Source organism: Electrophorus electricus, chromosome 10, assembly GCF_041902795.1.
Source record: "Electrophorus electricus isolate QZ-2024a chromosome 10, ASM4190279v1, whole genome shotgun sequence".
Lineage (NCBI taxonomy): Eukaryota > Metazoa > Chordata > Actinopteri > Gymnotiformes > Gymnotidae > Electrophorus > Electrophorus electricus.
This window is the reverse complement of record NC_137506.1, coordinates 2,762,921-2,782,637: the sequence shown is the minus strand read 5'-3', so window position 1 is coordinate 2,782,637 and position 19,717 is coordinate 2,762,921. Positions and strand designations below refer to the sequence as shown.

The window sequence follows — 19,717 nt, the reverse complement described above, 5'->3', positions numbered from 1 at the left end:
CATGCTCACCGAAACTCGCAACTGGTATGCACGGTTATGGCTAAAGAAAATACCCGCTTAAATGCACCTCAAATTATTCCTCCACTCTGCTGTCCTCTGCAGAATTACAGTTTTGCATACTAGATGTGAAACGATTCAGTTTTCTGATCAAACTGAAATTTCACAGCTGCTTGAGCTGAACATATGTTTTTGTTAGCCAAATCACGAATGGCACACAACCTTTTCCAAAGTTTATCAACAAAGTCACTTGCAGGTGAACTCAAAACCAAGGGAGAAACAGACAACCATTGTTTGTACAGTAACTTAAGGGGCCCTCGCTCTGATCGGCCAAAAAGCAGGGTGTTTGGACTAAAGCCAATAGATTCCTGCACTATATCCAGAATGGCAAACAATAACAAGGGCACTCCCTCATCCCAATCTTTCTCAAAATCATGACAATCCATTTTAAAAATGTTCTTGAAGGCCTGATGGAACCTTTCTAGGGCTCCTCGGGACTCTGGATGGTAGGCGCTAGACACATGATGCTGTTTTTTTAATTTGCCAACAACTTGTGCAAACAGGGTCAACATGAAATTAGAACCTTGATCTGTCTGTATGCATTTATTTACATATGGTGCAAAACTTAAAAAATGCATTCACTATAACCTTAGATTTAAGGCAATGCAGGGGAATGGCCTCAGGGAACCTGGTAGCAGCACACATTAGCAAAAGGAGCGACCTACACAATCTACTCACAATCTCAAATAGCTCACTGACAACTGGTCTGGGGCAAAGTGGAGCAGAAGGGATCACTTGGTTAGGTTTTCCAACCATTTGACATGTGTGACAAGACAGTAATGAATTACATCACCGTTTACAGAGAGCCAAAAGAAATGTGACAAAATACGCTGTACACTTTTCTTAACTCCTAGATGTCCAGAAAGTGGATGTTCGAACACAGGACGTAACAAAGGTAAAAGCCGCTGTTTCAGTTTATGTAATACCTGAACTGTCCCAGGTTTTACTTCCTTAGCAGAGGCACTTACAGATGACCTTTTTGTTCTTCATACATATTAATTTATAGGTACAGTACAGTTACAGGTGTGAATGAGCAGTATAAAAAAATAATAATGAACCTGTAACAATGGTCTGTGTAGCAGGAGATCAGATACCAATTAGTGCAGTGGTTTGTACAAATACACAGATCACCAGCACACCAATTCAAAAAGGGTGAATAATATAAATCTAACATTATATACAACAGTGACACAAGTAGGATCTGAAATTTAAAAAAAGACAAGTTACATGCTCATCATAAAACCGTACACAAAAATATTAGCAATACTTTCTTACACAATAAATTCAACACAGCAAAGTATACCCAAACCTACAAGACCAATGTGGTTATTTATCCCAATAACCACAGCAGCCTTTTGACATCAAATTGTCTTCCTAAAGGTCTCTGAAGCAACTGAAATAGCTTCACAGATGTTAATACACACAACAGGAAAAAGGAATATGCTAACAGCGCTAGTGCTAATGGTACTATCGGCGCAGCCAATGGCGCATGCGCAGGGCCCACCATAGAACAGCGCCCTCTCATCATCACGGAGAGTGACGTGAGGAGAGTGTTTAAAAGGGTGAATACCAGGAAGGTGGTGGGACCAGACGGTATCTGCGGGAGGGTCTTCAAAGCCTGTGCAGATCAGCTAGCCCCGGTATTCACCGACATCTTCAATCTCTCCCTGACGCTTGGTATCGTCCCGTCTAGCTTCAAGCGGTCCACCATCGTCCCCGTCCCGAAGAAACCTCGACCCTCCGAACTCAATGACTACCGCCCTGGACGAAGGGAGGGGAAATTATGTTAAAATGCTGTTTGTCGACTACAGTTCAGCATTTAACACTATCTTCCCCTCCCTACTCACTACTAAGTTGGGGGATCTAGGACTGCACACATCCCTGTGCAACTGGATCTCCAATTTCCTAACAGACAGACCACAATCAGTACGGGTGGGCAACTGTGCCTCATCCACCCTCACACTCAGCACTGGAGCTCCTCAGGGTTGTGTCCTAAGCCCCCTGCTCTACTCACTGCACACCTACGACTGCACAGCCACTTCCAGCTCCACCATCATTGTCAAGTTTGCTGACGACACTGTTGTCATGGGCCTGATCTCAGACAATGACGAGAGGGCCTACCTGGAGGAGATTAAACACCTGGAAAACTGGTGCCAGGAAAATAATCTCCTCCTAAACGTCAGTAAAACAAAGGAGCTGATCGTGGATTGCAGCAAGAAGCAGGAGCGGCACTACCAACCTGTGAGGATCAGTGGAACCACGGTGGAGAGAGTAGATAGTTTCAGGTACCTTGGTGTTCACATCTCGCAGGACCTGTCCTGGTCCCGCTATACCAACTCCCTGGCAAAGAAGGCTCGTCAGCGTCTTTACCACCTCAGATGCCTAAGAGACTTCAGACTGCCCTCCAAGGTACTGCGGAACTTCTACACCTGCACTATCGAGAGCATCCTCACGGGGAACATCACAGTCTGGTTTGGGAACAGCACCAAGCAGGACAGACAAGCACTCCAAAGGGTAGTGCGTTCAGCAGAGCGCATCACTCACATGGAACTTCCTGACCTGCAGACCATCTACTACAATTGTGAAGGACCCCACCCATCCCAACAATAGGCTCTTCTCTCTGTTGAGGTCAGGGATGTGCTTTCGCTCCCTGAAGACCAAGACAGAGAGACTGAAGAGGAGCTTCTTCCCACAGGCCATTTGGGCCCTGAATCAGGGAAACTGATAAACTGTGGGGACCACCACCACCATGTAACATAACTGTGTGTGTGTGTGTGTGTGTGTGTGTGTGTGTGTGTGTGTGTGTATATATATATATACATACAATTACCAAGTAACATAAAACATAAAAACTGTAAATATGTTATTCCACAAAATGGATCTGTACATTCTGTACATTGTTTACATATATATACACAACCATATACATTGTACATTGTGTATATAATCATAATATACATATATTGTACATACATTGTTAATATATTTTTGTACATATATAGAATATATATTTCTCTATGCACCCCTGTGTTCTTTTTCCTCAGTTTGGACAGAGCACTCTCAACCATTTCACTGCGAGTTATACTGTGTATGACTATGTATGTGACAAATAAACCAAACTTGAAACTTGAAACTTATATAAACCTACTGTTAATTTGCTGTCAGGCACCATCTGAAAGCTTTTATTTCTTTGTTTATTGTATGATGATTCATGGTTCATACATATATATCCCAGCACAACCAGCATTATTAAGATGTGACTGTAGCCAGTAGCCAGTAGGTGTCATCGCATACTGGATACGCTACTGCATGTACTGGAACCAGAACGCAGTAAGGTTTGTATTGGGGGGCAGTATACCGTATAAAGTATGTGGTAGGCTATTTCCAATAGCCAATTAGAAACAGACTTAACATACTTAACATACATAAACACATTTGATCAATACGTCTCTCGTACATGTAATCATCTCTATGACAAAGCGGTCATTACAGAACTGATAGCAATACTGCTGATCAACAGGTGCGTTCCCGGAGATCGATATCGCAGTCAGGTTATCAGCACTTTAAATCCGATTTTACGGTATTTCGCCGCTCACAGCAAACTAACGCTCCCTAAGCAAAGAGAAACAGAGACCTTCGTATTTTTTGAGCTTTGATGAAGACACCCACTTTTACTACATTTAAAAGTACAAAATACAGTTTAGTTGAACTAGTTTACTTGAATCATTACATTAAACACAACTAGTAATATATATAAACAGTTTAATAAGCATTGTGCAAAATGGTTTTTCTATATAATATTTCTCAGAAGTTTATTACAGAGCTGGTCTGCCAGCTAATAGTGACATGTTGACAGCTAACTAGTGCAGGGTATGGGGAACTGAAGAATGACACTGGCAGTTGAGTGGTGGCCCTTGGCTAACTTACTCTGCTACTAGCCAAGGGCTCCTAGTCTTATGTGGCAGTGAAACAGTTTTGACTTTATGGGATATTTCTGAGAATTAGATATCCATATTCAGTCTTTGTAAAATGGGTTTATATTCACCTAAAGGTAGTACTGTTTTAATGTGGGTTTATGAAAAAATGGTAAAGTCAAATGTGTGCAAACTTACTCAGCTGATAGGCAAGGAGTCCTACTCTTATTTGGTAGTGAAATAGTTTTGACTTTATGGGATATTTCTGAGAATTAGATATCAAATTCATCTTATATGAAATTAGTACATTAATTTGCCTAAAGGTAGTTCAAATCTAATATGGATTTATGAAGAAATGGTAGAGTGAAATCTGTCCAAACTTACTCGGCTGATAGGCAAGGACTCCTACTCTTATATGGTAGTGAAATAGTTTTGACTTTATGGGCAATGTCTTAGAAATAGACAACTGTACTGTCTCCAAGCCCATTAAAGACATTAACATTTTATATGGATTTTTGAGAAAATGATACAGTATTATCTGTCCAAACTTGCACTGGTGATGGGCAAAGTCTCCCACTTGAGTGGTAGTAGAACTGTGTTGGCATTATGGGAAAATTCAGAAAAATACATGACCATACTTTCTCTGAATTAAATGGACATGTAAACATCATTACAAATACAAGGACTTCAGTATAGATTTATGAAAACTGGTGCAGTAGAATCTTTAAACATTAGAAAAGCATTATTATTATTATTATTATTATTATTTAATTGCCTGAGTCATATCTAAAGCTGTTGCAAAACAAATACCACAGATCACAGCTATGACCACAGACAAATGATTATTAATGCACACATGGAGAATAAAGCTATTTATTACACAAAGACATGCACACACAATCCTTTAATGAATCAATTAGTGGTAGCTCAGTGGTTAAGGTACTTGACTTGTAATTGGAAGAATGCTGGTTCAAGCCCCACCACTACCAAGTTGCCACTGGTGTGTCACTGAGCAAGACCATTAACCCTCAATTACTCAGGTTGTACTCAGTCATAATTATAAGTTGCTTTGGATGAAAGTGTCAGCTAAATGCTGTAAAAGTCACTCAAACAATTAGTGATATATTGTAACTATAAATAGACCCCAAATTAAAGAACTGGAAACCCAGAGAATGGCGGATGTAGTGCTCAGTCCATCACTGAAAAAGAGGGACTTGAACAGCTCCAGAAAGATTTTTGTTTTTCAGACATTTTTTGTTTTGGGGTTGGGGTAGGGTTAGGGTTGGGGTTTGGTTAGGGGTAGGGGTAGAGTTAGGGGTTGGGGTTAGGGTTAGGTTAGGGGTGGGGTTCGGGGTTCGGGTAGGGGTAGGGGCAGGGGTAGGGGTAGGGGCAGGGGTAGGGGTAGGGGTAGGGGTAGGGGCAGGGGTAGGGGTAGGGGTAGGGGCAGGGGTAGGGGTAGGGGTAGATTAGGATTAGGGGTAGGGTTAGGATTATGATTATGATTAGGATTAGGATTAGGATTAGGATTAGGATTAGGGTTCGGGTTGGGGTTAGGGTTAGGTTAGGGGTAGGGGTAGAGGCAGGGTTAGGGGTAGGGGTAGAGGCAGGGTTAGGGGTAGGGGTAGAGGTAGGGTTGGGTTTTTCCCAACTTTTCAGGAAGGAGTCCCAGTCAGGTGCTGATAGGGGCAACTCAGACTGGAAATGATTCCAGAACCTGGTGATCAAAAGCACATCACATGATTTAATATTACAGCATAATCTATGGCTGGAGAGCTGAATAGTTGCAAACATGGGTAGGAGGTGGTGTGTGTACAGAATTTCAGTGGGTATGAATTCATGTTTCCATACTAAGGACTCAAATCTGATGTTTTCAGCCAGTGAGGTGTGTTTGGAAACTGCTACTGCAGACGAACAGAAGCAATCACATTCTCCTTTGCTGGATGGCACAGAGAATTTGATCCAATCCATGATATCCACAATCAGATCACATAATATGCAAACAGTACAACTTTGCATCCCAAATTTTTAATTGAAAAACTTTATTTTTAAGTGTCTTTTCTTTGTCTTTCTCCCTCTCTGACAGTGTTGGCAGATTCTGACAACTGACACTGCAAACTCAGATAAGGAACAGACTTGGTTCGCCTGGCGAGGTGTGCCTGCCTAGACAGTAAATCACTGAACTTGGTTTGGGTGCAGTTGGCTGATTGATGAAGAGGGCTGGGTTGTGTATGAGTGTGTTTGTGTGTGCCCAAATGCCTTACTTGTGATGGTAGATGTCTGGCTCACGGCTGATCCTGTTATTAAAGCCGATATACAGGTCGTCCCACAGCAAGCCATTCACAACCACGTGCCTCATCACCCCAATTCTGTTTTGAATCTAAATACATGCGCATGTGCGCACACACACAATTATATAAAAATAAGATGCGTAACAGATTAGACAGTGGATAGTAAAAATATAATTTATCACATGCTCCAACCACTTAATGTATACATACCCAGTGTTAGCCATATTATTCATAGTTTCCATGGTTAAGATATGTTGCAAAAGTGTAAGGCTCTGATGTTTCCATGGTTACCTCCACATAGAAGCGCTCTCTCTGTGGCCTTACAGATGGGAAGGAAAGGTCCAGAAAGTCGACCAGGTAGTCATAGCCATCATCCCGCGGCTGGAAATCGTCATCTGTCTCAGTGACCTGTTGGGAAGGTATTTACTTATTTTACATCTTATAGAGAAAACTATACAGGAAATAAAAAAAACAAAAAACCTATTTGAAGTTTGGCCCAAAGAGGCCAGCTTGCTTCAGCTTTGAACCTTTTGCAGTAGCTCTCATTAAATGATGTATAGTGACCAGTCTATCCCGTTTCAAGGCCCAGTCAGCAGCTACTGCAACTGACTAGGTCCAGGATTGCAAAGACAGAGGCTTCAAGACAATCCATCCAGTCTGTGAACAACGCACCAATACCTAAGCCTGCTGCAGGAGTTAAAAGAACATGGCAGCCAGTCTGAGGAAAATGTTTAGATATGCCTGGGCAACATATACATTTGGCTGAATCTGAAGCTGTCAAAGTCTGTTACTGAATTTTGTCTCATAGAATTCCCAGAGTTTTTCCCATGTTATATTTATTGCCTGGTATAAATAAATAAGATACTACAAATGGCTCCTAAACACAGTACAGAAGAAATATGTCACTGTAAAGTTGATCTCACACACACACACACACACACACACTGCATTAGCGTCTGTGCTCTTAACCAGTCCCTGAGTCATAGTGTCTGTTGAGGACACCGTGTAGGCCGCCTCCCCTTTGTGTAAAACTGTGTACAGCTGTTTGTTCAGGCTAGTGGCCTTTAGGTCTCAGGATATATTTTCCTTTGCCCTGTGACATTAAGGGCAAACAAGAGACAGGTTTGGCTAGATTTTAAAATAAGAGTCTCTGTGCAAACAGAGGGAGTGTAGCACAATGGTTGCTAGATTGAATAGAATCACTGACCAGGAGCACTCTAAGATGAACACTAGTTTTTCCTTCAGTAGAATGAGGTAGCAGGGCCATCAGAGCAGTTCCACATTTAAAAAGTGCTGTAAATTTTAGTTACCCGAATGACCAGGTTGTAGTTCTTGAATCCTGCCCAGTTGTAATAAAACTGGATCCAGCTTTTGTGTTCAAAGATTTTGGATGAGATGGCAGCGTTTAGTTCGTCCACATACAAGTCAAAGTCCCAGCTGTCCTTCAAGATCTTTGTGCCACTCGGTGGCTGGGTAATGCAGTCTCTAGATGTATTTGCAGGGTTAGAGGAAACAAATACAGAAAAATTCATTTCTCTCAGTTGGTATCATATCTGACATTACAATATTGTGTAAAATTTGCATAATTGTTCCATATTAAGTTAATTTTCATCAATATTAAAAAACAAACCAACAAAAACAAATTCAATCATTTATACAATGACACTGATAAGGTAATGTTGCTATTGAATAAAGGACTAAAATTAGATATTGTAAAGCTTGGTGTGCTCCAAATAGCAATTTTGTTTATACTTTCATCTTTGCAACATCATCCACAGCTTTGTTATACTACGCTGGGATGGAAAAGTCCCATATAAACTGTTTATATAAACTGTGTGCCAATTAACTGCCAAACTGCTATGTCTGTTAACACGATAGCGCAATTATCTAATAAATGTTACATTTACATCCTGTCACGCTCCCCCATTTCCCTGGCTACCTATCCACGTCCGTGTTTTCCCACCATCATCTGTTTCTATGGTTTCCTGTCTCCTCCCCTTTAGCTCCAGCTGTTCCTCGTTGGTCCTTCGTTAGTGTTTCTGTTGAAACCTTGCTTCTTCGTCCCGTGTTTGCTGGTCATTGTATATCCCCATGGAGCTCTCTGCGTAACCCGTTCTGTCTACGCTGCTTTCCCTGTTCTCGATCCTCATCAGGTGTTCTCTCGTCTGTTATACTTTTTCTCTGCATTCCTGTCTATGTTCCTCTCCTTTTTTCGTGTTCGCTATTGTAGATCTGTTTCCTGTGTGTGTCTTGTTTATTGTTTGTCTAGTTTAAGTAGCCCAGTTCAGTGTGTTCCCTGCTTGTCTTAGTTTTATGCCTCGTCGTTGTTCTCTGTCTTTCCTTAGTGTTTATTTCCTTTGTTGCCTAGTTCTTGCCCTCACCCTGTTAGCCTGTTATTCTTCTGTTTGTTCCTTCGTTCTGTACTGTGTTCTTTCCCTGGTTAGTCTGTTTCTGTTATTAAACTTATTATTCATTTATTCTATCCTATCTGTCTCTGTTCTCATTATGGCTTCCCCAGTTTGTGATTCAGTTCCTTCTCACGTCTGAGGCGTCGTCACTTTGCAAGTGTGTTCGCTCTCCCTCCCAAACGTTACGCAGCCCAATGAAATAGCAAAAATACTTCACTTTTGTTTATGGTACACAATAGTGAATTGCAGTATACATACACACGCACGTACACACCTGTCATCTTGGTTTGTTAGAGCAAGGGCCAGGTCAAGCACAGATCCAGGCAAAGGTGTCCATGTGGTGATATGGGGACAAAGATTCTTGATCTTTTCATTCAGGTCTGCTGGGTTGTTCTTAGTATTAATGTTTTTTATGTACCTGTTGGATATAGAGGGATCTGTTAAATATAGAATGTACTGGGTACTTTACAGTCTCTGCCTGGCAACGACAGTTATATTAGTTACGTTTATAAGCAAGTAATCTTTTGCAAAAATTGCTTTAGTGCTCAAGAATGTTCGATGATTTTATATATATGTGATAGACGGAAAAAATACACTGTTTCCAACTTTAGCGGTAAAAGTATGTCAATACCTGAAATTTCGCAAAAAATGAATTGAAAAATGAATTGCCATTTGCAAGTTTTCCCTCTCATGAGCTCGAAAACACACACACACACACACACACACACACACACACAGCTGATGGGGGGACTCGCGGATTGAATGAGAGTGTTTTTCGGTCTCGTTACACTAAAGAAAGGCCGCCACATCCTGCGAGACACTGTATAGAAACAATGCTCGGTTAAAGAACAAACACATTTTGATTCATGTATCCTCCCCCAGTAGTTATCAGTTCTTGAATATCAGTTTGTGAATTTTCAGCCGTAAATAGCTTTCACCGCAGTCTCATTTGGATACAAGTAGCCTAATAACACTTTACTGATCCCAAAGGAAATTGCAGATTATGCTAATAAACGGCACATAAGATTAGATCAATGGTATAATAATTGGCCTGTGACCCTTAATTGTTACGAGAAGGTTAAGAAAGCCAAATGTACACAATTTATGACAAACATGAAATGAAAGATGGGGAGATCAACCCCAACTTTTTTTGTGGGCAAACCAAAACTTACACAAACTTAGCAAAAAATTACGTTACCACGCAGATATTGTTTCGCTAAAAGTCAGTTTGACGGACACAAGCTGAGCAGAAAAAAAAGTATTTTCGGGAATTTTCATTTTATCGCTTGCAGTTTAATAAAGATTCGATGAAAACGTAGCTGTTTCGCTACCTGTCGGATGGGTGAGCCTCGGTAAAGTAGCCCGCAAACGGGCAGTAGACTTTGGGCTGCAGTGTCGCCACCAGGTTGGCCGTATAGCGCAGAAGTTCCTTCCTCTCTCTGCTGATAAAGTGGCGCTTCCAGCTCTCTGCAGGAATTGTGTGGTGATTTTTATTTATTTTTTCTGTCATTATATTTCTAGATTCTTGTCTTTAAGTAACATTGTAGTCGGTCATATTTGACCTTTTCTTGAACCCTATGACCAACTAAGCACTTACCACGGTTTGCCTCATAACTCACCAGTGTATTTGTAACGTAAGGAGGCTAAGCAGGATGCGTGGACGAGTTATGTTAAACAAACGCATACATTTATTCGCACAGAAACCAAATACGATGCAGCAATGAAACTATCGTAACATCAAACACAGACAACAGTGCCATAGGGGTTTATATACATACGTAAATGACAAGCAATTACAAACAGGTGTGAAACGTGTGGGGTGTGGCCACATGGACGAACATACACACACCCACACAAACACACGGGGAGACACTTGGGAAGAGGGGCCGTGCCGCGACAGTATTTGACTCATAACTCACCAGTGTATTTGCCTTTGTGAAAGGTCATGGGAAATCCTGACGCTCCTCCAGCAAAGTCGCTCATCATCACGTCCACACCATGTGGAAGGCAGCCATTATTTGGACGTGTGCAGTCCACTGTGTTCAGGATTAGGTGTCCTGGGGGCATTCAGCAGATTCATTTCACAAATGCATGTGTGGTGGAAATTTGAATAAACAGCAAGTCAGACGTGATTAAAAGAGTAATTTATTAAAGAAAAAAGAAAAGATGTAGCTACATGAGGGATAATTCCTACAGCAAAAGCTCTAAAGGGGTAGACTGACTCTGCTCCTTATATCTAAACTTCACCCCCAGGGAGGGGTGCTCCGTCATCCTGTTTACCCATTCCCTGCTCCTTATCGCAATGAACATTCTTGCACGTACCAGAACGGACACAGTTTGCAAGATAAGCCTAATTCCTCTTTTACGACACATGCAGGTCACGAAGCAACATTCTAACAGTCGTTTTGTTCACACAACATACAGAGACAGAGTGTGCAGACTAAACTATTCATATAAGATTATATAATGAAAGGATTAACATGATTATATATGAATCATTACATATGAATCACACGAGAATACATGATCGAATAATATTTTCCATCACAGCATGATATGGAGTTTATGTACAATGAGCGTGAGCGATGCGGCTTTGCCTCCAGCTGCCCTGTAGCTAGTCTCCTCCTCTCCTCACTACACATTACATAGATCCACTAGCCACTATTGTTCTACAAAGACATATAACAATACATTTTGTTGTCTGAGTCACTCTCAGCAGCAGTGTGGTGGAGAGATGTTTGAAGGACAGCAAAGAGATTATATATATCAGAAACAGCTCTAACTCAAAGTAATATTTTGAGTTTTACAGTAGAACAACAGGGTTTTGGTTTTTTGAACTTCTCAAATCACTGAAACCAGTAAACTGTGATGTTTTCTTTCATTGGTCCGTACTACAGGAAGGAAGTTCATATCTTCCGCAACTTGTGAAAAAAATAACTTTTACCAGAAATGTCAGTGGTGAAACCTAATATCAGAGATTATGGGGAGTTATGAACACCAGGGATGTTGCATACTCAAAGTTATTACATAAAGTAACTAAAATCATCTTTAAAAAAGCAGAATTAGCATTTTCTTAAATGTTAAACACACACACATACACACACACACACACACGCACGCACGCACGCACACACACACACACACACACACACACACACACACACACACACACACACACACACACACACCTAAATTTATTTGGTACTAATTATCCACTGCATCAGTTAATATATTTCATAACTAGGTATACACATTATTTGCCCCTTTAATGATTTCAGGTATTAAATGAACTTTGTAGTGTCTTTGAGCAACAAAACTGTTGAGTAGCATAGGCTAAAGTACAGCAACAATATTACCTTTATAATCAACTATTAAGCAGGTGTCTATCTCTGGGTGAACTCCATCCATCAAAATCATAAACCTCAGGTTTTTGTCAACCTTAAGGAAACATAAGGGGACAGAACAGACACTTGGAATGAATGTTTGCACATCAACACTGGTGTCACCCTGCTAAAAACCAAGCCTGAAGCTGCCACTGACAGGGTTGGAATATCTGTACGTCAGACGGTTTAGGAGAAGGTGAGATCAAGTCAGGAACAAACAGAAATTACTGCACTCACAGTGCTTCAGATTAGTCACAAAGATAGCGCACCATCAAAGGTGACAAAGGTATTTATGTTTTTGATGCTCTATTAAGATATTGTTTGAAACCGTTGTTTACATTTTCGGTAGCGTGAGTCACAATGGAGGATAGAAGAGGATTCTTACATTGTACCAGACTCCGAAGGGGACCACAGAGATGTTAGTTAGGTTCACTCCGCTTCTACCCAGATACCTGTGGCACCAACACAAACATATCTAGATGCCTTGACTCGACTGTCAGCTTCTACCGAATAGAATGGTGGGAATTAAGCCTTACCAGAACACTGGCCGTGAAGTGTCTCCCACGTATATGGGTATGTCTGGCCGTTGCTGGGCAAGGAGCTTCAAGGATGGATAACTGAGAAATTCGAGTGTGTGTAAAAAAGGTTCGAGCAAAACCAGCAGAAGACCCCAGTATCTGGATTTCGTAATAGTTTTCCTTCAAAAGCTCTCATGATGTAAGATTTGTAAGAATGCAATTAACAAGGTTGTGAGACAATTATGAATAATTATATGATCAGCAGTACCGATATTACTTTTAAAATGGTCTTGTTTGTATTCTTGTACGACATAGTATTAGTGTAATTTCACATGAATTTCTCTTTTTTCATCATAACTCCATTAGCATGATATCTCATTGACTTGTTCAAATGTGGGCATACATTGAACTAAATTACTGGGTAGTTTTATAGCTTGTATGAAAATACTTGAAAACAAAGGCTTTTTCTAAATGTGTTTCAAGAGTGTTTCTAGATTTGGTTGTGGTTTTACATTACATGTTCAAAATGGTGCTACAATTTTCAACACCATCACCTGGTTATTGACACCCCCCTTGCTCTGTTACTAATGTGTTACTACCATGACTGTGCCATTGTTTGTCTTACATTTCAAGTTTTCAGAACACTACGAAGACGACCCACCTTAGGTGGTCCGAGTGTGTGTGGCTGATGTAAACGAGGTCTGCTTGTCTGAGTCTGTCCATGGCGTCTGAGGGTGGCTCGTGCAGAAGCTACCAGCCCCTGGCGAAGGCAGGACCTGTCAGCCATGGGTCAAACATCATCCTCTTGTCTCCAGCCTTTAGTTCCATGCATGCGTGGGTTATGTAGGTCAGCTTTACGCACAGCATGAAAAGATATGGTGGTTTGTTTTGTTATTCAGTTGGGCCTTGTTTCAGAAGCAAACAGAAAACATTTAGCTTCAAATATCAGATGGTGTGGAACAACAGTCAATTACTGACTACATAACACTGAAGCTTAAATATTACCATTAAATAAGCGTGTGACCTTTCCACATCTGATTAGTTATAATTCATGAAATACTATGATTAACGTTATTCTCTATTAGTTATAATTAAATCAAAGAAACACAAGAAAGTTGTCAACAGTCTCACTGAGGTTGAGAAGTAAGTTTTTTTTTCTGATACCAGTATGAGTATATCCAGATCCTATTACATAATTTGTTAATTTTCTATGTGGTTCTATATGGAAACTGTTCTGTGTTTGTGCATCATACCGTGACCTCTCCCGGTTGCAGTTCTTGTGCTGGTCTGGAATCTACAGTCCAGGGTTCAGGAGGGACCAGCTCCACCAGCTTCAACCCTCCATCTTCAGACTTTACCACCTCTGCATGCATACACATACATGACAGACTGAAGTAACAGTGTTATTTGAAATATTTTAATGTTAATACTTCTCTAGGATATGTTTATGTGCAGTGGATAGTGTAATAATATATTAATATTGCTGCTAGTCCTCCTACTACTATTACTACTAATATAATAAGGACATTCCTGACATCAGTAATTTTCTATATTGCAGACTTTGTCCCAATGAGTAATAAACAATATTTAGTAACTTGGAACAGTATATACACATAATTGCTATTTAGAAGATTTTTAAGATAAGATACATCATTTGTTGGGCTTTTGAGGGTGTTGGTGGTGGGAGTCTAACACCGCTTCCTTCTTCAAAAAGCCCTGTAAAGGATGTTGCTATGAATAAAAGCATTTGGCAGTTTACTAAATGTAAATTCAATATACAAGTGCTGGTCAGGCTTCTTTGCCCAAGCCTTTACAAGAGGGCCATTTTCACAGTTTGTCAGGACACAAATGGTATAAAGCTGATTAATGCTACGAAAAGCTGAAGTGGAATCTTGGTGTCAAAGAACTCGCGTATCAGCAGCGGGTGAAATGCTCCACAGCACGAGTTCCCTTGATATTCATGTGAAATTTCGCTGACAAAAGTCTAGTGTGATCACGGCTTTAAGGTAAAGAGGAAATTTTTGTGGTCGGAACTGTGGACCAGAAAGACAGTTTGCAGGAGCACTTCAGGAAAACCAGAGTGAAGACCACAAACTGCGAGAAAATTACTTACTTTGGAAAAAATATAGAACGTGAAAATTCAGTTTTTACGAGGTATGAAACCAGAAGCGCAGCTAAAAAGGGTCTAGAATCACCCGTTTCAGAATGCGGCTTTATTAACATACAATATACAGAGGGTGACTCAATTAAACAAAACAAGGAAAAAAAAAAAAAAAGAAAAAAAAAAAAAACCCACACATACAATATTCTTAATGACAATGCCCATCTCAACCAAGTGAACAACAAAACCGGTAAAATGAAGCCTAAACAATAAAACTGAAAATTACTTAGGAAATAGGAAAAAACATTAATTCATGCCTTCTTAAATTATAATGTAGTAAAAAGGTGGCCGGGCAGCGCTCACTCGTTCTGAGTGCGGAGGGGTAATCTGGCACGAGGGAGTGTCAAAAGGCTGTCCTTTTCTGACACCTTGGAGCAGTTCAGGGAAGGATTGGGGTGGTTCTTCTAGCGAAGGTACCTTAAAGAAGCGTCCTCCTACTACTAATATAATAATGACATTCCTAACATCAGTAATTTTATATATATTGCAGACTTTGTCCCAGTGAGTAATAATTCTATTTCATTAGAGCCAGATTTCATACATTTTTTATGCATCCAGTATCTGATTGTCTCAAATGCAGGATATTAGGGCGGGAGCTAGCAGGGTAGCCAGTAGCTTTGCTCCTTACATAGATCCGAGTATCAACAGATTCCCTGTGTCTGTAATGCTGAAAGCACAGTCAGGCACTTGTGGGTAGCTTAGTTGAGGCTCCCTTAAGGAGGGCTATGAGAGGAGCTGCTACATCACTGAAATGCCTAATAAAACGTCTATAAAAGTTTCCGAAGCCGAGGAAGCTCTGAAGTTTCCTGATAGTGGTGGGAACAGGCCAGTTGCGGATAGCCTCTATTTTTTTCTTTGATGTATGTCTCCATGGCTCTCTCCTCCTCGTGAGACAGGCTTTACGCAGGCTTTAGGTAATGTGGCTCCTTCTAAGAGTTCTATGGAGCAATCATAGGTACGATGAGGTGGCAAAATGGTGGCTTTTTGTTTGCTGAAAACCTCAGCAAGATCCTGATATTCAAAGGGAATGGAAAAGGTGCGGGAATCAACAGGGCTTTCAAGGGTAGTGGAACACAGAGTGACGGTGGGAAGGGTCAGGCAGTTCTTTGGGCAGGCGAATGATCTCCTACTGATCATTCAGTAAGACCACCGAATGATCTCTTACTGTGACCACGAGATACTAGAATTATGTTGTGCCAACCATGGGAGGCCTAGTATAATGAGGAAGGCTGAAGCTTCTATAACAAAAAAGGATGTGTGAAGTGCACTGGTGGAGAGTTTGACGGTTGTGGTGCGGAAGGCGATGGAACCAGCCCCTAATGGGGACCCGTCTACAGTGTCCAGGTGAAGGGACTTTGGTAGAGGCTCCACTGGAATGTCCAAATCCCAAACCAGATTGTCATGAATGAAATTGCCCTCTGCTCCTGAATCTATTAATGCTTTAAAGCAGGTAGATGAGGAGTGTGAACAAACAGACAGGTACATTGAAGGATTTAGCCACCATCCTTTTAACGGGAAGGGCTCTTACTTGGGCGAGTGGATTGGTCTCCTGACCTCTCCTATGGGCTGAGGAAACGAACCGGTTAGGTCTCGGACTGCACTCCCTCAGAACATGTCCTGCAGCACCACAGTAAAGGCACAGACCCTACTGGAGGCGGCGTCTTCTCTCCTCTGCGGACAAACGAGTGGAATCACATTGCATGGGCTCGGCCGGAGTTTCTCTTCTAAATTCTACTGATCCAATTCCTGGAGTGGGGTGATTGACGTGAATATGATTGGTTCGGTGCGGTCTCCGTTCTTGAATACAACGTTCCATCTGAACGGCTAGTACAATAAGTTGGTCAAGAGTCAGCTCATCATCACGACAAGCCAGTTCATGAAGTACTTCAGTGTTTAGGCCATTACAAAACACGACCAGCAGAGCTGCTTCATTCCATCTTTCTACCAGCGGCTATAGTGCCAAACTCCCAAGCTTAGTCAGAAACTGCACGATTGCACTGGCGGAGTTTAGTGAGCCTCTCCCCTCATGCGGATGATCAAAAACTGCTTTAAACTGGGCGAGGAAGTCATTATTCGGCAGTGTCTGAGTCGTTTCCCAGATAGCTGCAGCTCACTCCAGCACTTTGTCCATTAGCCGTGCAGTAAGGAAAGATATCTTGGCTTGGTCGGAACGGGGGAATGCCATTAAAATATAGGGTGCACTGTTACAAAAAAACCCTACATTTGTCCAGGGAGTCGTCATACTTATCGGATCTACTCATTGGAACAACAGGAGAAGCAGCGTTGGAAGTGGTTGCTGTAGCAGCAGCAGGGGAAGCGAGTTGTGCTGGGGAGATGTAGTCATGGCCTGTAGTCGAGCAGTAAGGTCTCTTAGACACTGTACAAGTTCAGCCATTTGGACCTGTTGGTCAGTCTGTTGTTTGGCAAGAACATCCAGAGACCGTGTGACTCCTTCGAGGACATGCTGGTGTTGACTGACGACCTGTCTTCGGCTGTTAACAGCCTCCATCAGAACCTCCGAATCCACCGTCTACACTACATAGAGGTGAACTATTCTGTAATGCTGAAAGCACAGTCAGATGCTTGCGGATAAAAGGCAGCAGTTTTATTGTAATCCGTATCCGTGGCGGTTAAACTAGCCAGGGCCAGAACCAGAGTGATACAGTCCAGGGGAATCACAATCATAATGGTAAACAGTCCAAGTCCAATAAACCATAGAGCAATAACACAGGCAAACAAATTCAACAAGGGGTATGCAAAAATCGTAGTCTCGGTAAAAAGCTCTGGCGAGTAACACTCCGTGTTACTATTCCACGTTAGTCACCTCCCTACATCTTACAAAAACCAGTCACAAGAGCAGAATTAATACACAAAACGGTGCAGGTCCAAGTGCAGGAGAGATGAAACGCTTCGTAGTGACTAGGCGAGAGTCAGTGCTTGGAGCCCTCTAATCACAACGAAATAATCAACAAGAACGTTAACGTAACAAACTAAGACAAACATGAAACGAGTAGTTACAAAATATATATCAAAGAACCTAGCTAAAAAATATAGATGTGGTGCGGATACATAAGGAGCAAACGAACAACGTTTGAACAGCGACAAGACGCTAAAATAACCGACAAACGTAACTCCGAAATACACGCACACAAAACAGCATCGGGAAACACCTGCGGCAGATTACACAAAGCAGACACAGGTGAAACTAAAACAACAATCAAAACTAAAAACAGAAACCAAAACAAAAGAACGTACTGCAGGCATCGCCATGACAACCGCGACAGTGAGAAAGGAAGGTACATGTGGATCCACAGAGCTCAGAGCAGCCGAATGAGACGTGGAGCGATTTAAAAGACATACTGAAGGGTGAGGAAGACTTGAAAAGAGAGCAAAACAGAAATGTAAACAAATATGAAGCAGCAGAAGAATATAATCCATCGAGAAACAACAGGAATAGATGCTTTTACTAAGAACTTACTAAGTTCTTCCTGTAGGAAACTGTCTGGTGGGTTCACATACTGCATGGTGGCGACATTAAGTTTCCAGTTGTGATTAGTGCAGTGCACTGTCCTAGTTTAAAAACACACACACACAAAAAAACACATACACAAGCATACTTCGTTTACCTGCTAGAATAATATATTATTTCTCTGTAGTGTCAGTTGGACTTCATGGAAAAGTTTAAATAAAAGACGATACATTTATATCTAAGGATTTTTAGCAAAGTTATTTGTTACTTGGTACAAGAAAAAATCCTTGCATTGTATTCATTGTAGTTTAGTAGTGTGTTGTAGAATTTTTGGGGTTCTGGTTTTAATTAGTATGACTTTGTGGGATTTTGTTGGGTGGGGAATTTTAGGTTTAAGAAAGTAATAAGCTAAGAAAGGGTTTGTTATAACCATTTTGTCTCGTCTCTTGCTATTCTATTGTTATATAGAATTCTGTCTGATAAAAGGTAATGTTGAATAATTAATAATTATGTCAGAAGCATTCAGGAATTACACTGTGGAGTGTGGCTGGGGGTCATCTCAATAGAATTTGGAGGTATACAGCTATATAGGACACCTAGGTAGCTCACGAGCAACAATGGGATCTTTAAAACTATTAATTTCTTATTTGATTGAAGGCGAACCTAGACCCTCCTCCCTATATAAATTCAAAAATATTCCCTGAATCCCAGAGAGAAAGTGGCTTTCTGTGTATGAAGTAGGTTTCTTTGTAGAATTCTGTGTATGAAATTAGTTATCTTTGCATGACTCAAACCTTACTGTCCATGTGATGGCTTGGTTTTAACGTAAAACATTTAATTAGACAGACGAAGCCATCACCTTCATGTTTTCCAACATAGACTAGATGTGGTTATTTTCTTTTGGCTCCCGTTCATCCCTGGCACTAAAATCCAGTAACAAGTGAGCCGGTCACAAATGAGATTTAAGTAGAGATGTAAACAGGGTGCAAGGTGTTCTTTTCAGGTGGTCCAGGATACAAATTGGCACACCATCAAAGGCCCACATTGCCAACTGTATTATGGGTCAAGTCAGAAAGGATAGAATTGTTGTGATGGTGGGAAAGCACACAAAATCACTTATTCAAAGCTTGCTAGCTAGCTAACAATAGTTTAGTGTTAAGTCTCAAAATCACAAGTGGTCATTGGAGGCACATTTGTGAAAATACCGAATGTCAATGGCTGTCCATTCAGTTGTCCCATCAGGTGTGATACATAAGTGAAAAACAAGCCCCCACATCACATACCTCCCATCAATGTCTTCAATGTCTTTTATGAATTTTCCTCCTTGGTGTTTGCATTGGTTCCTGCATGCTCTCAGGGTGTTCTTATCTTTGTAGATCATGAAGCACTTTCCAGCTGGACTCTTCTTAAAGTTGATTCCTTCAGTAAGGCCCAGGACTGCAGTGGCATCCAGCTCCAGTACAGTGTAAGAGATGTGAGACATTCCTGCTCGCCCAGCAACTGACCAGGAAACAGCAGC

The 19,717-nt window shown here is 41.2% G+C and overlaps 1 pseudogene across 1 annotated transcript; it reads right to left on the bottom strand.

The window, feature by feature from the left end:
* Nucleotides 1–5,306: 5,306 nt before the first annotated feature.
* On the bottom strand, nucleotides 5,307–19,708 carry LOC118242351 (cytidine monophosphate-N-acetylneuraminic acid hydroxylase-like; annotated as a pseudogene). The gene is made up of 14 exons (XR_014125615.1): nucleotides 19,482–19,708; nucleotides 18,208–18,299; nucleotides 13,822–13,931; nucleotides 13,230–13,420; nucleotides 12,587–12,667; nucleotides 12,436–12,502; nucleotides 12,024–12,105; nucleotides 10,587–10,724; nucleotides 9,999–10,134; nucleotides 8,942–9,085; nucleotides 7,570–7,744; nucleotides 6,551–6,667; nucleotides 6,233–6,348; nucleotides 5,307–5,685 (listed from the first exon to the last, which is right to left on the bottom strand). The product of XR_014125615.1 is annotated as a cytidine monophosphate-N-acetylneuraminic acid hydroxylase-like (transcript).
* Between the last annotated feature and the right edge of the window lie 9 nt (nucleotides 19,709–19,717).